General features: G+C 46.3%; 1 long non-coding RNA gene across 4 annotated transcripts; it reads right to left on the minus strand.

Moving 5' to 3' along the window:
* Positions 1 to 5,939: 5,939 nt before the first annotated feature.
* Positions 5,940 to 21,269, minus strand: LOC119625854 (uncharacterized). Of its 4 annotated transcripts, none has more exons than XR_012090553.1 (5): positions 20,764 to 21,269; positions 17,217 to 17,377; positions 15,062 to 15,178; positions 8,906 to 14,075; positions 5,940 to 7,877 (listed from the first exon to the last, which is right to left on the minus strand). It is a non-coding gene; the product is annotated as an uncharacterized lncRNA (long non-coding RNA). The 4 variants fall into 4 exon arrangements; XR_012090554.1 differs by having other exon boundaries at positions 5,940 to 7,075; positions 7,153 to 7,877; positions 8,906 to 15,178; XR_005242031.2 differs by having other exon boundaries at positions 8,906 to 15,178.
* Between the last annotated feature and the right edge of the window lie 654 nt (positions 21,270 to 21,923).

Consider the following 21,923-nt stretch of genomic DNA (forward strand, 5'->3'; position numbering starts at 1 on the left):
GGGGGGTCCCTTCCAGAAGTTGGGGTCAGACTGGACACAACTGAGACCACAGGCCTTGTAAGGTCTGGAGGTAAAGGAGGGCTCAGGGGGCATCAGGGAAAGGGGTTGGCTGCCTCCTGAGGCCCTAGCCTTTCTTTACCTTTAATCCTTCTCTCCTGTGGGCCCTGCCACACAGCCTGCAAATAAGCTCAAGGTTCTTCCATCCAGAAAAGTCCCTCTTTCAGTCCCCTGCACATCTCAGAAAACAGAATGTGAGCTTTGGAGTCAGATGATCTTGAGTTCCATGCTTCACTCTACCATTTGTCCCTAAAATGGCTTCAAAGAACCGCTATTTTACCAATTTTATACCTCCAGACCCCCCAGAGCCTGGCACAAAAAAAAAAAAAAAAAAAAAAAAAACAGGCTGTAAAAACATTGTTGAGATGGATGATAGATTCTCTGAGCTTCAGTGTCCTCACCTGCAAAATGTTACCAAGGAAAAGCAGAGTAAAAATATTTGTTTTTACTAAAAAGTGAGTGGCTGATAGGATTTTGCAGAGATTTTAAAGAGGAGTATCTTTGGACTCAAAGGGACAACAGAATAAGCCCTTCCTCACTGGGCAGTGGTGAGGACTAAATGCAATTATTGAATCACTCATTTAATAAATCTATAGCAAGCAATTATGTGTGCCACACACTGTTCTAGGTGCTGGGGTTAAAACAGTAAACAACAAGGAAAAATTCCTGCCCTTGTGGAGCTGACATTTAGTGTAGAGGACAGGCAATAAACTAACAAATAAAGAACAACTCAATATATAATATAAAGTTAAATAATGATCAGTTCATTGAAGAACATTAAAATGGAGTGAGGGGTGGCATGTGATGGTAGAACACTGGTTTAGATGGAACGGTCTGGGAATATCTCTATGAGGAGGTGACATTTGAACAGAGACCTAAATGAATGCACCATGCAAATATCTTGGGAAAAAGAGGACTTAGGAGAATAACCATATTACCTCGGGGTGCGCAAAGATGGCTTGAATGATATACAGAAAACCTTCAACCATAAAGAATATAATTGGCAAGTTGGACTACATTGAAGTGAAGACTTTCCATCCATCAGAAAGCACCATCAGGAGACTGAAAATGCAAGCCATGGAGTGGGAGAGGATATTCAGAACATGTACATCTGTCAAAGGATTCACCCAGAATAGAAACATTTCCTACAAAGCAATAAAAAGAGACACCACTCAATAGAAAAATGAGCAGGACTTGGACCTTCATGAAACAGGATAGCCCAATAGCCAGTAAATGCAGAAGAGGGTGCCTGACTTCAATGATCATCAAAGGAATGCAAATTAAAACACCAATGAGCTACTACTGCACACCTTCAGAACGGTTATAATGAACATGACAGAAAAAGGCCATGTGCTGGAAATCCTGGAATATTCTTAGGCTGCTGTGGGGGACTACAGTGGTACAATCTCTGTGGAAGAGAGATTTGCAGCATCTATTAAAGCTAACATATGCCAACCCTATGACCAAGCACTTCCACTCCTAGGCCTACAGTCAATTGAATGGCATACCTACATTCATTAAAAGAAGGGTATGAAATGCGGTGGCTCAAGCCTGTAATCCCAGCACTTTGGGAGGCCGAGAAGGGCGGATCACGAGGTCAGGAGATCGAGACCATCCTGGCTAACACGGTGAAATCCAGTCTCTACTAAAAATTACAAAAAAAAAAAAAAAAAAACTAGCCGGGCGAGGTGGCAGGTGTCTGTAGTCCCAGCTACTCAGGAGGCTGAGGCAGGAGGATGGTATAAACCCGGGAGGTGGAGCTTGCAGTGAGCTGAGATCTGGCCACTGCACTCCAGCCTGGGCGACAGAGTGAGACTCCGTCTCAAAAAAAAAAAAAAAAAAAAAAAAAAAAGGGAAAGTTCATAGCAGCATTATTCGTGAAAACCAAAAATGAGAAGCTACCCAAATGCCCAGTAATGAAAATGTGGATGTGAAGTGTGGGGCACTGGGACAAGCGGGAAACCACAAAGACAGACTGGCCCCATGTTGATCTCTCTCACTCTCTCATGCCAGTCCCAGCCTCTGACTTTATTGATGGAGTAAGCTGGCCCAGGAGTCAGAGAAACTGAAAAGCACTGGCTGATGACACGTCTGATGGAGCAGGGGGAAGGATTTAAAATCAAAAGTGATGATAGCCACCTCTGCTTTCCGAGTTGTGTGGAACAATCCCAAACAGCAGAAAAATCGGTATTTTTGTGTGCTGTCCCTTTGATGGAGAAAATTGTAAAAGGAGGAAGTGGCCCTGGTTTGGCACAACACAAATGTGATGGGTCTCTAGCCATGCAAAAGTGGAACTGTGCTGAGAACAGAGGTTAGTGAGATCAGTCTGCCTGAGTAGAGGAATGAAGTTGGGGGAGCCAAAAGCTGAGGGTCCCAGAAAACAGAGACCTGGCCATTCCTTGGAGGAGAGAGAGTATGTGAGTGTGTGGGGCGCTTCCTGGGAAGGCCAAAGGAGCCTTGAGGACAAGGGATGTCTTCTGTTTACCTTGGGGCTATCTGCTGGGTGATACTGTGACATAGCCCTCCTCAATCTTAAATCTTCAGGAAGTTTTGCAAGACACCCACCTGCCTGGTGTAAGGAAAAGAGAATGTGTCATACGTTAGGAGCAATTGAAGGCAGAACAGAAACAGCCCATATGGCTCAGAAAGACAATCCAAAAATGGAACCACCTCAGTTGCAACAGAAGCTCAGAGCTAAGAGGGAAGTGGGAAAATGTACACCTCCTCCAAAATACCCAGATAACCTGAGAGAGAATCAGACCTCTCCAAGGACGAGACATCTCAGCTGACATCCAGATTACACCCATGTAACCTAAACTAGTTCAGAGTATAGAGATGGGGGAAATTTTTCTAACTTCATTTCATAAAACTTAACAAAATATACTTACTAAACTAATTTTGACTTATAAAAAGATGCAAAACTCCTGAATAAAATATTAGCAGAATGAATCCAATATTAGTAACAGAATAATATGCTAATACAATGCAGAAATATAGGAATGCAAGGCTGGTTCAATATTAGCAGAGCTTTTGGTGTTGTTCACATTAACAGGCTAAAAAGGAGGGCTTGGACTATGTTCATGGCTGTAAAAAGGAATTTGATAAAATCAAACATCCATTGCTGATTTTTTTAAAAAAGCTTTCAGTAAACAGAATATAAAAAGAAACTTTCTTACCTTTGATAGAGTATTTATCAGAAACCAAATAGGAAAGATCAGATTTCATTATAAAAGACTCAGGGTATCATTGGCATGATTTCTTCCAGGAAGACCTCATATTCTCCAGGGTACAGCTGCATCCAGTTTCCCCACTATACACTTTCACTCTCCCCATCCTTGTTTCTCCTCAAAGCTTCTGACAGACTTTGTCCATCTTGTTCACATCTGTATTTCCAGGACCTAGAGCAACCTCTGCCACACAGCTAATGTTAAATCAATGGTGAATGAGTGAAAAAATAGAAACAAATCAAATATGCCCACTATTACCATTCTATATCCTAGGGATTATAGATGAGGCAAAAAAAAAAAAAAAAAAAGAGGAAAAAGAGACGAAGGGTAAATATTGGAAAGAAAAGGATAAAACTATAAGTCTTCGCAGCTACTGTAAACATCTATCTGGAAAATTCAAGAAGAGACTTCAGAAAGATATTCAGATATGATATTCATATACAAATACAACACTATTTTCAAAGATCCTATATAAGTCATGATGATACTGGTCACAAGGGCACCCAACTGAAAATGGTTAAAAGCAAGAAAGTTTGGGGTTTTGTGTTCTGGTTTGGTGAGAGGTGGGTTTGCTCCTTAACAAGATAGGCTGTGGACGTTTCCATCTTAAGCACAGCTAGCTTGAGGGCCTCCAATGATGCCAAAACAGCTTTTTAATTTTCTTTTTGTTTTTATCTCTGCCTATCTATGTCTGGCTCCATTTTTCAGACAGAAATTTTATAAGCATCAGAAGAAACAGCCACTGGCAACCCTAGACATACAATCCCAGAAGAAACTGTTTCTCCCACACCACATTTAAAGAATATTTTCAGAGAGGATTGTTGGTCTGCCTTGGGTCACATTCCAACTGCCCTAGGCAAATAGGATGTCATTAGTAGTCCAGCCAGGACCATGTGGCTATCCTGGTGACTCCGTGTGTTGGGGGGGGGCGGGGTGCACGTAGCCAGTGGGGGAAGGGAGGACCTTAATTGGTAGGTTCAACAGGACCACATGGAATGGGACAAGAGTTCCCCCAAGGCAAGTGGTGCTAATATCACTGGAAAAGGGAGGTGGCAGGCATTCTGAGAGCACACAACATAGCGGCAACAGCCGACTACAATCCACCCCTTGGCTGCTCAGAAGAGAAACACACGCTCTCACCATGCATAAAATCTCAAAACTCTTCCTTGCTTAAATTATGCTTTCATCCCACGTACATCCAAAATACATTTCCCTCCTCGAAGGGATACAACCCAAATCACATTGAGATAACGTCAGCAGCTCCTAGTCCCAGATCTCTGAGCAATGCACCTTCCTCTAATGTGTTCTCACTATGACCCTTTGTCTGACCAGCTGTGCCTTAGTCATGGATCTGAACCCCTCCACACACCCTGTATAGAATGCCCACCAGTGCACTTAGAAAACTTGAGCTTGTACAGCACCTTTCTCTCATTCTCTCCACCTCTTCAGTATTGCACCGGGAGAGTTCCTCATTCCATGGTCACATTCACCAAGTCGCCTTCAGAGGTGGCCACTCACTGTTCAGCCTGCCACTGAAACCTGACTTCAATGGCTTTATTCCTGAGACCTGTAACTGGCTCTTTTCCACACTGTTACTATCTTAAACTTGTCCCTCTGAAGATGTTAATTCTACTTTTCTCTTTGTGCTGCTAGCCGCGTCTCCCTGGGTGTTAGTTCCCTAGTTATTGAATGCTGTATTTTGGTTTGCTGATTTGGGATGGATGCTTATGTTTGCAGGGGAGATTATGGTTTCCCCAGTTGCTTTTGTTTACTGTGGCGGTGGGGGTATGGTAGGGGGTCCCCCCTGGAACCTCAGTTTCTCTCAGATCCCCCATCACCAGAGGATTATTCAATGGCCACTCCGCTGCTCCAGCCTGGAGGCAGACTTCCTCCCACCTCCCTGTTGACAGGTGTCAGGGAAGAGGAGGGAGCCTGACAATTACTCAGACGCCAGCTCTGCACCCAGACACCTGAGCAACTGTCTCCAAGCCTTCTGCTCCTTGTCTGCGAGCTTTGCCTTTAGAACACCATGGGCAGCTCCCACCTGGGATTCTTCATCCAGCCAGTCCCTCTGTGTTCAAACTCTCAGGAACTCCTCAGCATCTCTGCCTTGTTTATGGCACTTCTTTGGTCATTGTTTTCTAGAGCTATTCTGGATTCATGGGAGCGGGAGAGAAAGAGAGAGGCAAAGAGACAGAAAGACACTTTCTGTCATTTCCAGGGATCTGGAGCAGGAGGAGGAGGTGGGGGAGGGGTGCATGCTTAATCTGCCATCTGTATCTTTTCCTTTTTTATCCCCATATAAAAGTATATTACAACTGCTGATAATAAAGGATATGCATAGAATAAAATTAAAATAGAAATAGAAGATCAGAACTGACGAAAGGAAGAGGGGCAAATATTTCAATTATGAAGGTTTCAGATTGCAGCCATAAACTTCCCAGTGGCCAGAGTAAAGAGTGGAACTAGACTGTGAGCTCCCAGAGGTCAAAGACGGTGTCCCGGCCACCTCAGTGTTCTCAGCCCTGGGCCAATCCCAACCCAAGCAGTTTTTCAATAAACGTTTGGTGAATGAACACATGTAACCACTTGATTCTTCATCAAGCAACCCCGCCCTTGTTAACTGGTAAGAAGACAGCATAAGATTGCATCGGCAGTGATATTGTTTTTCCTGCCAGTAAATCAAAAGCCATTTATTATATATAACATCATGGATAGGGCCTTTGACTGTTGCTGAGAAGAAGCAGGAAATATTGTTGTGACCAGTTTTCAAATGACCTTTGACAAAACTGAAGAGCAGAACAGACAGACCCGAGGGAGGCTGCTCTCAATTTCTGCTGTCCAGTGGCCCCTCCTCAGGGCTGCCCTGCCCAGTCCGTTCAGGCCAGGGGAGCGGAGCAGGAGGTGATGACCCTCACCACACCCTCCCTCCCCACAGTGCTTGGTTCTGAAGAGGGACAGCTCTTTCTGTACTGTTCATGACCTGAGACACTCGGCCTCATTCAGCTGAGCCGGGTCTTGCCGAAGCTGCTCATATCTGCTCCCTGGTGCTTTGACCAGAAGACAAAGGTCCTGAGTGCTGGTCCTGGGCATTCCCATGGACTCACACAGTCACTGCTTCGCTCCCGCCTTCATTCTTGTGCAGGAAGGTTGTGCAGCCCCTCCTCGGAGCCAGGCCTTGTGCAGGACATGAGACACAGGGAGCCCAGTAAGACCCCTGCCCCTCAAAAGCCACAATGTGAAGAAGGATGTAACTTGCATAGAAAGCTCCATTTCCTCCTCTGTAGAACAGGGACGATGATGTCTGTGTCCTGGAACCCTCAGGTGGTGGTGATCAGCACACATCTACTCTCGGCTTCCCAAGGCTCTTGGGGGGTCAGGGATTTTATACACACGCCCAGCCCTCATCCCCCGAGCTGCCTCACTGCCAGCCCTGGATGTTTGGATAAGGCAGTGCATTGGGAAAGTGTATTCCAGTACCCGAGGGGAAGACTCCAGTCCTAAGTTTCACTTTAAAAGCTAAACACCCTATATCACCTGTAGTTAAGTTGTCTCCTTGAAGATTAAGTAGAGGTTTCCTCCCTTAAGGCAGGTAGAGAAGAGGAGAGGGATGCTAATGGGCTGATCCTCCTTCAAGACCGGAGGGTCCCATTCATGACCCTGCCTGCTAGAGGCTGTTGGGCTGTGCAGGAGGCAGCCTTGAGCAGGGGAAGCCTCCAGGGCAATCCTGAGGTGCATCTCAGCTCAGTCTCTTGCTACCTCTGGACTTGTCTTTATCTCAGTTTTCCCATCTGTAAAATGGGCATTAATATTCTCTTGCCTTAAGTATGCAGAAGTGTGAATATGGCTCCCCCCACAAAGCACCCACCTGTGGGAGGAGGTGTTCCCCTGAAGTGGGCGTGTCTCCTTGCTGGTCCTCCTCACCCCCTTTTTCACAAAAGAGGCAGCCAGGGAGCACAGCACGTGGGTGGCTGTGACCCAGACCCACACAAGGATGAAATGGCACAGTCCTCTAGTGACACATCCTGGTGGCCCTGTAGCAATAGTTCTGCAAGAAGCTGCGCATTTGCATTATGTAGGGAACTTGAAGAAAAAAGGCAAATTTTACAAAGTATATGGTATACAGATAATAAGATTTTCTAGTGTTTCAAAATTGAAGCATTAGGGGAAAACGCTTAGACAAAGATTTATTAAAACACTTGTAAAGACATAAAAGTGGAAACGGTAGAAACCACTCAAATGTCTATCAAGTGCTGAAGGGGTGGATGCAACGTGGCACATCCATGTGGAATATTACTCAACCATAAAAGAATCGGCCGGGGGCGGTGGCTCACGCCTATAACCCCAGCACTATGGGAGGCCAAGGCTGGCCAACCCCCTGAGGTTGGGAGTTCGAGACCAGCCTGACCAATGTGGAGAAACTCCATCTCTACTAAAAATACAAAATTAGCTGGACGTGGTGGCATATGCCTGTAATCCCAGTTACTCAGGAGGCTGAGGCAGGAGAATCGCTTGAACCTGGGAGGCAGAGGTTGCGGTGAGCTGAGATCATGCCATTGCACTCCAGCCTGGTCAACAAGAGCAAAACTCCATCTAAAAAAATAAAAAGAAGAACAATCAAGGAATGAAGTGTTGCGGCCCTGAAACCCCTATGGCTGGTGAAAGAAGCCAGGCATGGGGCTGCACCATCTGCAAGGCAAATTCCATCTATACGAAGGTCCAGAATAGTGCATCCCTGCAGACAGAAAGTAGATTGGTGGGTGCGAGGGCGTGGGGACAGGCCACAGGGCATGGCTGTGGTTTCTTTTTGGGGTGACATGTTCTGGGATTGGATATTGGTGAATGCCACAAAAAAAAAACCCCCACTGAATTGTTTATTTTTAAAAGGTAAATTTTAAGGAATGTGAATTCCATATCAATTAAAGTGTTATTTAAAATGTTGTGTCCTCAAATTAGTAAACGATTCACACAAAGACAGAGAAGCTAACTTTGTCTCTGATAGAAAACATCTCAGAACGACATCCTCTGTTGTGGAAACAGATCACTAGGACTATTTAATTGTTTAAATCTCCAGCAGCATATCTAAACACAATGGCACTGTGTTCTCCTTACACAGGTGACCTGAGCAGGGGTCCTGAGGAGCTGGTGGCAAGTCTGGGGTCTCAAGTGCCCAGGCCCTGTGTGCAGCTACAGAGTCAGGGGCTGGCAAGTGCAGGATTGGCTGTGGAGAGGCACAGGCTGAATTTGGCACAGAGTAAGCATTCTGGGAATGTGTGGCACCGCTGCTGGGACCTGGGCTGCCTGGGGTGTGGCTGCATATTGTGGGTCCAGGAAGGTGGGGAGTGGTGGCTGAAGGGGGTCTGGGCAGTCACTGAAGATGCAGGTTCCGAAAGACGCAGCCATCTTCAGGCAAGCACGGGCTGAAGAGGGCAGGAACTCGGACTGTCCTGGGGGTTGGGGTGTTTCCCAGAGGCGCTCGTGCTGGGTGCAGGCCAGGGGCAAAGGGAGGAAGGCCAGCCGAGGGTTCATCCATGCCAGACCTCAAGGTCAGGCTCCCGGGGAGCCACGCTCAGCGTGGCAGTGAACACAGGGGTTAGAGCGCCACGTCCTGGGGCCCATACCTTCACCTCTTCATCCGTAATAGACACAGTAGGACCCACTGGCCAGCGGGGAGGAGGAGCAACAGAGGCTGTGGGAAGCTCCCAGCACAGGACCCTGGGCTCCACAGTATGGGTGTCCTTTGCTGCAGAACAGGGACTCAGACACAGACAACCAAAAGTTATCAGAATTGGGGTGCTTGGTAGGGACTAGACCCTATACAGCCAGCCAAAAAGTAACTAAGCGCCCACTATGTTACAAGTGCTTTGTCTACTTAGAGGTGAAGGCACTTACCTCTGTGGGACATGCAGGGATGTGCCTCAGACCTGCTTCATGGAAGGATGTGCTGCCCAGCTGCTAGGGGCTGTAACCAGATGTGCTCAGCATCACCCCCAGCTGCAAACAGACACCACCCCTGCTGCCATCCTCCCCAGGCCCACGTCCTATGACTCAGCCACACAGGCATGGACAACTCCCTGCTTAGGACAGTTCTGGTCTACCCCAGTCCTGGGTCCAAGCGGAGTCCTGGCTGCCTTTGTGCCTGCAGTGAAGCTCAGTGTCCCCTCTGCCTGCTCCTACTCCTCCCTCCCTGTCCCAGACCTGGGCCAGGCCCTCCTGAGAGCCCCTGTAGCTGGTCCCAGGCACCGACGCCAGGTTTCCATGGGGCTGACAACCAGCAGGCGAGGTGACAAAACAAGTCGGGTGAGGGTGGGGGAGCTTTCCAGGCTCTGCTGCAGGAGCTGTGCAGGTGAGGCAAAGAGCGGCCTGGGGGTGCCCAGGAGGGTATCCCTCGAGGACAGACACTCACATGGAGCCCTGGAGGCTGCAGAGGAGACAGCCCTGCTGTGACAGCCAGGAAACAGTATCCCAAGCCACGGAGACAGCAAAGGCTGAGGCCTGATGCAGGAGGAGCTGGAGGGCAGAGGGCAGGCCAAGCACTGCCTCAGGAACAAAACAGCTGGGGAACCTGGAGGGCACCTGGATGGTTACCTCTAGGTCACTGTGGAACTGATCTGCCTGTATCCTTCCTCCTGTTTCTGGGGCCGGCCAAGGCACGCTGGGGCTGGGGCTGGGGCTGCGACTGGCAGGCCTCGGTTCCCACCCCACAGGCACCGGAGATGAGTTGGTAAGAAAAGGGCACCCTCTGGCTGCACTGATTCTGCTGAGGGTGGAGAGGGTTATCTCCCTGGGGGCAGCCCCAAGTGCAGCTGCTCTAAAATCACCCACTCAGCCATTTCACAGGCAGAAATTCTTCGCTTCAGGCATTTGCATCCAAAGCAGTCCTCAGTCTACTTCCCACCGTGGCTGGATTTAATCTGCTGGCACTGGGACTGTGGGGCTGGGGCAATTAATTAAAGATCCCAGGGAGCAGCCAGCTCTCATTAAGTCCTGCATCAGGTGGGAGGGGTGCTGGGGGAGAACACTCTGCCGAGACTGCACTTTTGCCCCAGCCAAGCATTTTCTCATCTATTATCTCCATCGATCCTGGTCGCAGCTCTGAGAAGAGGGCATTATTATCTCCATTTTGCAAGTGCAGAAATGGAGACTCGGGTTAAGTTGTGTGTCAGGGTCTCCCAGCTCCAAAGCAGTGGGGCTGAGATCTACACTGGGCACACTTGGACTCTCTCGGGATCTCCCTGGAGGTAGGAAGATCAACTCTGCAGTGATGCTCAGGAGACCACACAGGCTCCACTCCCCTGGGCTGCAGAGAACGGGTCCCAGAGGGAGCTAGGGAGGACAAATCAGGTTCCTGGAAGGCACCTTTGACCCTCAGATGCTATGGGGGTGTAAACTCTCTTCACTGAGGCAGAATTTGTGATTCCCCCAACAGGGGGAAGGGGCAGAGAATTCCCGGGCATGTCTGGGGCTGACTGTGCTGGCCGCTCCCGGGGATCCAGAGATGTGTCTTCCTCCCTCCTCACCTGCACAAAGGAGTTGTCCAAAGACAACAATGCCAAGATCTCCTGTCCCACCTGCTCTTCTTATGAGTGACTGAGATTGGTGGGGTTTGTAGCTGTTTAAACCAACAGATATGGCAGAATTGATGCTCCATGACTTCCAAAGCTGGATCATAAAAGGTGCTGTGGTGTCTGCTCCCTGGAGGACAAGCCCTTGAAGCCCTGAGCCACCACCCTGGCAGTCCAGCTGCCTGAGGCCACCATGCTGAGAGGAAGCCAAACTAGCCCAGGCTCAGAGACACAGAGGAGCCCTAAGACCATGCAGAGATGCAGCCAGCCCAGTTGCCCCACCTCTGCACCTGGCAGCAACCACACGGGAGATGCCGAGCCAGCCCCGTCCAGCACCGCCCACCAGAGAAAACAATGTGACTGCTGTTGTCTTAAAGCACTGTTTTGATGGTGCTTTGTCATCCTGCAAGAGTCACTGGGAACTCATCTCTGAGGGAGAGGGACAGGCAGCATCTCTGAGGGACAGTGACAAGCAGACCAGAGAAGTGTCGTTGCAGAGTGATGTAGAATCAGATGTCCTGCAAGACAGAAGGAGGTGACCCTGGTGGATGGGAGTGGGGTCTAAAGGAGGCGGAGGGCTCCTACCAGGGCCCCCAGGAGAAGGCTCAGAGTCAAGAAGGGCCTAACTGGCCTAAACACTAGTGGCTGGCACCTTGGGGTGAATTCAGAACAGAGGTGCAGATTCAGTCACCAGAGGCCTTGAAAACAGGCCTAGCAGCTAGGCCTGTGGCCACACAACAGAGACATCCACAGAGGCTCCAGCCTGGAGTGAAGTCGGGCCGAGCTTCAGAAAGTGAGTGCTGACCACTGTGGGAGGGACAGAGAGGAAAAGCTGAAGGTTGTAGGGAATATTTTCTCCAAAACCCCCCGGGAAGCAGAGTCTTCAGGGAGCTGTGGGAGTTCTTGGTATCTCTGGCCCTGTGTTGGTGTGAATGTGCTTCAGGACATGATAGAAATAAGCTGGAGAATGCAAGGACCACGACATGTGGGGTGGCCTTAAGGTGAAGCCTCTGTATGTCCACGCCACCCCCAGTGATAACCGGGGGGTGCCTTCCACGTGACAGCCAGAATCTCGCTATCCTGCTTCACCCCTCACTGTTCTGGAAAGGCCCCTAATCTCAAAGCCCAGGAGAGGGGACACTGAGGAGGGGCCTGAAAGCAAGGCATGTTCCAGGGCTCAAGCCCATAATGCCCACCTGGGGACCCCACCCCACCAGTGCCCTGCTGCCCACAATAACCTGGGAAGCAGGTGCCATCCCCAGGTGCATTAAGGAGGAGCAGAGCACTGAGGATGGATCCAGTGAGTGGGACAGAGGTTGGGTAACTGCAGTGGAGAAAATGGCAGCTGGCCGTGTGGCAACAACATCTGTCTGTTATCCTCCATTCAGGAGGCCAGATGGGGCCCACCATGGTGCTATCAGAGGCAGGCACCTGATCCAGACCCGGCCAATCAGTGTTAGACTTAGGGATATTGACCTAAGCTGGGACAATAAGAATCCACTCTGGGAGTTTGGTGAGAACTCTTGGGAAGCAGACATATTTTTTCTGCTGGGATGACCAATCTTGTGAAATGAAAACAAAGCGTTGATAATGACCATTTTTGCCACCTCTTTGGGAGATTTTTTCCTGAGCACTGTGGAGGAAAGCAGAGAAGAGACAAGGAGAAAAGAGAGAAGGCTGATGACATCACTGAAGCACCTACATCCAGCCACACCTGAAGTCCACCTCAGACTTTTTAGTTCTATGAACCGGTAAATTCCTTTTCTTGCATAAGCCAGTCTGTGCGCATTTCTATGACTTGCAAACAAAGGGAGAAAAGAGCAATTACACCTGTAATGAGATGGAAAATCTTTTCATCCCCAGAATTCCTCTTGGGGACAGCACTGTCTCTATTTGCAGGAAATATTTTTAAGAGCACTGGTGCTTGAAGGTAAGAGTCCAAGGGAACTGGTTGTGAGAAAAATACACGGAAAAGGGAGAGATGTTCTCCCAACTTCACCAAGGGAGAGGCAGCGGGGAGTAGGTCTTGGTCTGAATTCCCTGGGGCCTGACTCCACCCCACCCCTGGGAGCAAATGATCCTGTCTGTCACAGGAGACAGATGTCATTAAGGCAGAGAGGACAGTTGATGCCCCTCGATGGCTGGACAGTAGCACTTGGATGGATGAAGCAGGTGGAGAAAGACATCCTCTGCTGTGCTCCCCATGACGCAGAAGCTGGAGGTGGGCCCAGCCTTTCCCAGGCTCCCTCACAGACCCAGTTCTGGGTAGGATTTCTGCTTCAGCCACTCACATGCACTGGCTGAGATCTAGAACACAGAAGAGAGCAAGAGGCCCTGCCAGTGCTTTTGCTGCAGCCGAAACCCAGGGTCTCTATGACGAGGCTTCCAGTGAAAGCAGAGCCTATGGGGCCTCCCTCTTGCCGTCCACATCATATCTTGCCTGAGTGCACATGGTCACAGCTCCGAGGGTTGAGAAGGAGCAATGGGACTTCCGAGGGCTGCTGGTGTGGCTCCAGCAGGAACATCCAGGCTTTCAGATTCCCTGGCTTCCCCGTGATGGCAGGAGGGCAGGCCCACTGTGGGCCAGTCCTGGAGATTGGGCTGAGAGCCGCTCCCCCTATCCACCTGGGCTAAATCCTTCATGCTTAAACAGTGAACGTGGCTGGCAGACAGGGAGGTCAGTTCTAGGTCTGAGATACAAGGGAGTGCTTGGCCTCAGATGCATCATCTGAAAGACTTGGTTGGTTATTAGCCCTTGGGTAACCCATCCCCTGAGTACCTGGCTCCCCTAGGTAGACTTGGCTAGTCCATCCCCTGCTGGCCTGACCACTCTCCACAGGGGTCAGGACCACAGCTGTTGGCATCTTAAAAGGAAGCATCCAGTGGCTGCTTCCCTGGGCGGTGCAAGGCAGCAGGAGCCTCCGCTGAGCACTCCTCTGGGAGCCTCTGACTTGAAGACTCTTTCCTCTCTGCCTGCAAAAGTCAGGACTCAGCAGCCCTGAGAACATCTAGCTGTCCCGATGATCCTGCCAGCCATTCTCTGCTGTCAGCTTCCCCAAAACCTGCCTGGGGTGATGACAAACAATCACTTTTGGGCTCAAAGGGCGGGAGGTACGGAGAGCTTGCTGGAGCTGCATCCGCATACCAGGCCTGCATCCGCATTCCAGGTGTTGGTGTCACCACAGAAGTCGTTCTTGTGGAGGATGAAGGGCCCACTCTGGTTGCCCTGCTGGGAACACAGAGAGGTAGAAGATACACAGGGCCACAGGCTCCCCGCGGGGCCCAAACCTGTAATAAAGTCTACAAACTCCCTGTGATGGAAGCAGATGGTTCCAACACAAATCAGCGCTTACCATGTGCTCATGCTTCACATATGTTGAATTCCTTTAATTCTTACAACAGCCCAAGGAGGTAGGCACGATTTTTATCACCATTTACGGAGGAAGAAACGGAGGCACAGGGAGATGAAATAACTTGCCCAGGTCACACAGGCAGACGTTAGGGCAGGGGGCAGGAGCAGGATTTGAACACAGTGCGTGGGTGTCCTGGAGCAATAGACCCAGCCTCCGAGGAGGGTGGGGCAGACAGGTAAAAGGAGTAAGGGTTGAACTGTCACAGGAGAGGGACACAGTTTGCACCAGGTTTAGGCAAATTGGGAGGAATGCAGAGGGGGCGGGGACTGGGGAGAAGCAAGCAGCTGATTATGCAGCTTGGAGGAAGCCCCCTGCAGTGCGGTGGGGGCTCGGGCGATTTCTCCCTTTCCTAGAGCCAGATAAACACGTGAGATACGTGCTAACTCTCCCCTCGACACCCAACACGCATATACATACTGCCAAAATAAATACAGATGGTCTCTGACTTAGGATAGTTCAACTTACAATTTTTCAACTTTATGATGGTGTGAAACCATCACAATTTTGACATACTTTGAATTTGAATTTTGATCTTTTCCCGGGCTAGCCATATGCAGTATATGAGCTATTCAACACTATTAAAAAATAGGCTGTGTGTTAGATGATTTTACCCAATCGTAGGCTGATTTAAGTGTTCCGAGCATGTTTAAGGCAGGCTAAGCTAAGCTCTGATGTTCAGTAGGTTAGGTGGATTAAACGCATTTTTAACTTAACAATATTATCGATTTACTGTGGATTTATCAGGACGTAGCCCCATCACAACTCAAGGAACATCTGTGCTACAAAACTGGAACTGTACCTGTAGTCTCAGCTACTTGGGAAGCTGAGGCGGGAGGAATGGAGTCCAAGAGTTCTAGTGGCAAGCGATGATTGCACCACTGCACTCAGGCCTGGGTGACGGAGCAAGGCTCCATCTCTAAAAAACAAACAAAAAAACTGGAACAAGTACTGCCCTACTTTGCTAGTGAGAGTATAAATTGGCGTAGCTTTTTTCAAAGTAATTTGGCGATATGTAGCAATACCCTTAAAATAGTTATTTTAACTCCTACAACTTCACTGCGAGGAATCTGTCTCAGAGAACTAATCTGACATATGAGCGCTCTCTGCACAAAGATGCCCAAGACAGAATCACTCATAACAAACAAAGCTAGAAACAACCCACATGTTCTGGGATAAGGACGAGTGGAAAAAATTATGGCACATCCATATGATGGAACATTGTGCAGTCACTAAAATGATGATTAGAAAGAGTTTCCGATCACATGAAAAAATGCAGATGGTAAAATGTAGAGGGGGAAAAGACAGGTTACAGAGTTGAGGTCACAGGTTCCATGTTCTCAACCACAAATGGGAAAATGTGCCTGAAAGAAAGACTAGAAGGAAATAAAATTGTTCATAGAAACTGTCTTGCGGCCCAGAGGGATCCATTTATTTACTTCTGCTTTTTTGTACTTTCTGGTGATTTCCAAGTTTTGTACCAGTGTTACCAGAAAGGGATCCCAATCCAGACCCCAGGAGAAGATTTTTGGATCCCACACAAGAAAGAATTCAGTACACAGTTCATAGAGCAAAGTGAAAGCAAGTTTACTAGGAAAGTTAAAGAATGAAAGAATGGCTACTCCATAGACAGAGCAGCCCTGAGGCTGCTGGTCACCTATTTTTTATGGTTATTTCTTGATTATATGCTAAACAAGGAGCGGATTGCTTGTGCTGCCCCTTTTTAGACCATATAGGGTAACTTCCTGATGTTGCCATGGCATCTGTAAACTGTCATGGCACTGGTGGGAGTGTAGCAGTGAGGACAACCAGAGATCACTGTTGTCACCATCTTGGTTTTGGTGGATTTGAGCTGGTTTCTTTATTGCAACTTGTTTTAACAGCAAGGTCTTTATGGCCTGTATCTTGTGCTGACCTCCTATCTCATCCTGTGACTTAGAATGACTAACCATCTGGGAGCGCAGCCCAGAAGGTCTCAGCCTCATTTCACCCATTCCCTATTCAAGATGGAGTTGCTCTGGTTCAAAGTCTTCTGACATTTTCCCCATCCCTGTTATAAGAGAACCCTTAATTCTAAGGGTTGCAGAAGGGTGAAGACCCATCTTCCATAACTTCTTCAGGCTGAATAGTGGCGATATTATTCCTACCCAACTATTGGGTCTGTTGTATTCATGGTAGAGAGGAGCTCAGTCAGAAAGCATGGGTATGCTGAGGGCCATTCATAACTCTTGAGTTCCAGCAAAAGGTGATATCTAGAAAATTAATGTGTTTAATTTAAGAAAACGTTGTGTAAACTTGTCCTGCATCCTACACAAAATGTACAACAGCAACATATTCCAAAACAGTAAAGCAAAATAAGTGAAAATTATTCCAAGTTGACTAAATAAGAAGGCTTTCCATAAACTGGGTAACTGTTGGAACCAAGATGATATGGGCCAAGCTGATATGGGGTTTCTAGATGATTCCAGTGTGCCCAGAATTAGAATATTGATCCAGCTTTTGACATTACTCATCCTTTTTGTTTCTTTTGAGCAGCAGCCAAAGATCACTGGTTAGTTCACAAGAATAAGCAGGGTCAGCCTAAGTTGCAGGAAAAAACTCAAAAACAACTGATGAGACTAGAATCTAATAACAAGTGTACCATAGTTGTTGAAACATAATTTCTCTCTCCAGTTTCCCATTTTTACTAAAGACAAATCACAGTTAAAACTGATTTGCTTTGTATACTTGGCCTAATTATTTGTGTAAAGTGCAGCAAGAATAATTATTTTTCACATAGACTTTTTAATTGGCTTTGATGGAACTCTGTTCCATAAGGAATCTCAGATAAGATTTTTTAAAGCTGAGCCCCGCCATCAGTTTGTACCATCAAAGAGTTGAGTAAATTCCTCTCCTCTTGAGGTTCCAAGATGACCTGGGGCTCCTGGGCCTGCTAGAAACTGACATTCTTCACTTACCACAAGTCAAGAATCCTGTACAGGGACTGTGTAGACAAGGTATGCGGACATCTTTCCCAAGGGTCTTTTATTGGCTCTGTAAGTCAAGTTTAATTCCTTAAAGGAAAACATACCATTCCAGTCAACGCCTTGGTAAAATAGCCAATTTCTCTAACAGTGTCCTGTTACAAAAGAAAACAGATTCTTATTACACTTATGCAAATAACTATATTGCCACAAGTTAAGCTATTCACAGACAATTTCTGAATTTTTGAGAAATCAGGTAGACAGAAACAAATATGCTCAAATTTCGTTTACAGGAATATACTTTACTCAATTGTTAAAAGCTGTAAATAGCTCAAAAGAAAAGTTTTCTTGACTCTGTAAAACAATACAAAGGATTAGCAACATTTTAAGCAAAAAGTTGAAAAGATTACTTTAATCTTCTAGTTAAAGTTCAGTCCATGCAGTTAACTCCTGTTTTGTTTGATATTCATGAACATTTCAGCTCTCCATGAGAGTACTGAAAGTTTTTTCCTCTATTCTAATATCACAGTTTCCAAAGTTATCAGAAACCTGCATTTAAGAACACCTATTAGAGTTTATAGCTGATTATAAACCACCTTCTAAAGAGGATTAAAACAAAGTAACAATTGTCCATGGATGACAAAACATTTTAGAACAGCCACAGTAAAAAACATGATTGACAAATTTGGTTACTTCTTTGGCATACAATAATTTTATGTAACAATTATAATTATTAATAACCTACACTAAGCCATATCAGAATTAAAAGTTTCCCATTATTTTGAAACCCATACGAATAACATATTTATACAAATATAGCCCAAAGAAAGCCAAATACTATTTCATATTTGACAGTGCTTCCTGTGTGCTTCTATACCAAATAAGCCAAATTTCACCTTTACATTAGTGTACTATTAATGTTAAACCCAATTCTTAATAAAACTTTATAAATAAATTTATCCAATTTTGTGTTTGATCATAAGATTCTCATAAACTTTTTCTAACCTTTTACAATTTTTTGTTAAAAAGCAGAATAGTGCTCTAAGAAAAACCTGTCATGCTGTTATTCAATGTTCAGTTTACAGAAAAACTGAATAACACCCCTTTAATTTTAGCCAATGTCCACACACAGAATTTCTTCTACAATTAATTTTTCACAAACCTTCCACAACTTGCTTAAACCTTCAGCTTTATCTTATCTGACTTAAAATAATCCTTTAACCCTTTAGGCAAGAAAAATCCACATTCCTATGACTTCTTATAATCTTTTACCAAAAACACATTTCCATTTTCTTATACACCGTGCATGTAAAACCGTTTCTTCAGTAGTCTCAAATACACATTACACTGTTAACTCTTAGTGACTTTTGCTTTCGGTGAAAACCTTGGTAAGTATGCAATTTTAATTATGTACTAGGTGTGGAGCCTAGGACACTAGATAAGGTCTTTTTTCAGCACAGCTGGGGGCATGGCTAACACCACACGTCTGCGAGCCTTATCTAAATCTAATGCTTCAAAATAAATTAACAATTTTTTAAAAATCAAAGAAGCAGTTTATGACCTTAAAGCATTTAGCAAACTTAAAATCTGACCTGCCTGATTTAGACCAAGTGTCTTTATTTTACCAATAATCTTTAAAGCTGTTTTTATTTCCCAAAGATTATTAAAGTCATGTAAATGAAAAGACATTACAATTTTTTTCTTTTAAAATATTTGAGTTAAGCTCTCATTATTTTAAAATCAATTAAGTAAAGTTCTTTTAGGTATAAACATCACACACACAATGCATATAAATACCCAGACAGACAGAAGATTATGTAGTTGTAAGGATTTTTATTTACCAGTTTCTAAGTTTCTCTTTAAAGTGTGCAGTTTTTAGGGCCTAATAAGCAGGCACAGCTGGAAGGCAAAACAGATCCCCAAAATGTAAGGGTCCCATTTTTATACGAGATCCTGGACCCCAAAAAGAGAGATTCACCCCATCACCCCATGGAAGTCTTATTTCTCAGTAGTGGATGGGGACATCTCCACATTTCCTAGGTGGCCAAGAGCATGCTTCTCTGATCCAAATGTGCGAAAAGCCAAGTATCCCCCATAGCTGCTATTAGACTTCCCTAAAAGTGTATTTCCTACCTACTTATTACACACCAAATTCTCTCATAATGCAAAGTAACTTCTGATACCACCAAAAGTAAAAAGCGTCAGATAACGCAATACAAAACAAAACAGCACCTTAGGTTTTGAAAGGGATCTATTCACTTTCAATTCCTAAGGTTTCATGAGGAAAATAGGTTTTTCCCAAAACAGGGGTCTTTAGTGCCTCCTCTGTTTTTCCCAGGGAATCCCTAGGGCTGTTAGAACTTGAATATCTGCTTTTAATTAAGCAGACTTTTGATTATAGCACTCTTTTGAAAAGTCCTTTTAAATTTATTACCCAACGTTAGCCAGGCCAAACGGCTGATATTTCTGGCTTTTAAACTTTACCAAAAGTAACCTCACAGGGGCTCTGAGAAAGGAAAATTTAAGATGGCTTGTGGAGGGAAAGAGAATTTTAAAATTGCAAAGGTCACCCAAATATCAATTAGAAAGGCTCATCCCTTAGGCTAGGGATTGAACCCTGAACCCGGGCTTCCATTGTGAAAAGAGAAAGCATGGCCACATGGTTACAGGATCAAGCTCCCAAGGACATACAAGACAAGAAGGAAACCTCATCCAGCCTTTTTTTAGGGACAAGTAGCAAAGTTTGTAACTGATCAATTTGCTGGGCTGTCTTGAACAGCAGGCTCACAGGTGTCCTAGGCCCGCATTCTAACCCAAGGTATCTCTCTCCATGACAGAGCCATACAGAAAGGCACACAAGGCACACCAGATTCACTACAGCTTGAAACTAGCCTCACAAATCATTTTTTCCATTAATCAAAACTTTCAGAGGAGATAAACAGTGATTTTTTACCATTCATTCAACCAGTTCATACACACACACACACACACACACAGAGAGAGAGAGAGAGAGAGACAGAGAGGGAGAAAGCATTGCCTGAGGCAGGGTGGGGAAGGGGAGGCCAGGGAAAGATCCCCCCCCCCCCCCCCCCCCCGCGTTGCAGCCACACTGAAAAGTTCAGGCAGCTGCTTCTCAATCCTGAAGGGATCTCTTCCAGCAGTCCCATCAGCTCTCAAGTTTCCCCTTTTAGGGAGGAAAAAGTTCCCCATGTCCAACAATCCTGTACATGCCTAACTCTGTCACCCATTACCATCAGCAAAGAGTCCAAGACAGATTCATCCAAGAGAATAGCAGTTACCATCCCATAGTGCCAAACCTGTTCTTAGCCAAGAGGAACTTTACTGAAAAGGGCCTCTAACAGCCTAAGTCTTAGGAGGGGCTCTAACACTCCTAAGTTGGTCCTCAAACCCAAGGTTGGTCAAGCATCCTTCCCTTTTATCAAGAAGAGCCTTTAACCCTGTGTCTTAGGCAAGACTGTAACTCCCCTAAGCTGGATCTCTAACCCAGTCCCACCCTTTACCCGGGTACCCCACCACTTACCCAAAGTCAGCCAATCAGTGCTGCAGTCTATTTCCTTCAGAAGATTGTGGGGGTGGGAGGGGGGCGATGTGGGGGTTGTTCTTCAGTATCGTCTCTTCTGTGGTTCACTAGAAAGATATTACCAGACCTCACCACTCACCCAAAGGTAGCCTTTGGGTCAGGGGTTTCCGCACTATAGTCCCTTCAGTGGTCGCAAGAAAGATATTACCAGAAAGCGGCCCCAATCCAGACCCCAAGAGGGGGTTCTTGGATTTCGAGCAAGAAAGAATTCAGGGAGAGTAAAGTGAAAGCAAGTTTACTGGGAAAGTAAAGGAATAAAAGAATAGCTACTCCATAGACAGAGCAACCTTGAGGGAGGCTGATTGCCCACTTTTACGATTATTTCTTGATTATACGCTAAACAAGGGGCGGATTATTTATGCCGCCCCTTTTTAGACCATATAGGGTAACTTCCTGATATTGCCACGGCATTTGTAAACTGTCATGGCACTGGTGGGAGTGTAGCAGTGATGACGGACGGCCAGAGGTCACTTTTGTCACCATCGTGGTTTTGATGGGTTTTAGCCGGCTCCTTTAATGCAAGCTGTTTTATCAGCAAGGTCTTTATGACCTATATCTTGTGCCAGCCTCCTATCTCATTCTGTGACTTAGAATGACTAACCATCTGGGAATGCAGCCCAGTAGGTCGCAGCCACATTTTACCCAGCACCATTCAAGATGGAGTTGCCCTGGTTCAAATGACTCTGACACAAGGATCAGTCATTTCCTAACCAATCAGGAACGATTTTTTAAAAGCTCTTCCTATCTTAACGCATGCAAGCTTCTCTTTACCTAGCTCCCAAGAGAACCTGGAGGAGAAAGACAAGCAGGCTTGCTTCCAAGAATAGTTCTGGGTAGTGGTCCCAGGAGGCCACATCCACTCAGCTCCACTGAGTGACCAGACAAATGGGCTGGGACAAACAATATGGATATAAACTTGTTTGGACCTTAAAATGCAATTATGTAAATATAGGATGGGGAATACCTAGCCTGAAAAAAAAGTTATAAAAACAGTTCAGCAACTTCAACCAACCACAAGCTGACCTTAAAATCCATACTGGGACAGAGTATCTTAGGTTGCATCACAAGAAGTATAGTGACCAAAATGAAGAAGGTGACAA

This window comes from Chlorocebus sabaeus, chromosome 22 (assembly GCF_047675955.1).
Source record: "Chlorocebus sabaeus isolate Y175 chromosome 22, mChlSab1.0.hap1, whole genome shotgun sequence".
NCBI classification, from domain to species: domain Eukaryota; kingdom Metazoa; phylum Chordata; class Mammalia; order Primates; family Cercopithecidae; genus Chlorocebus; species Chlorocebus sabaeus.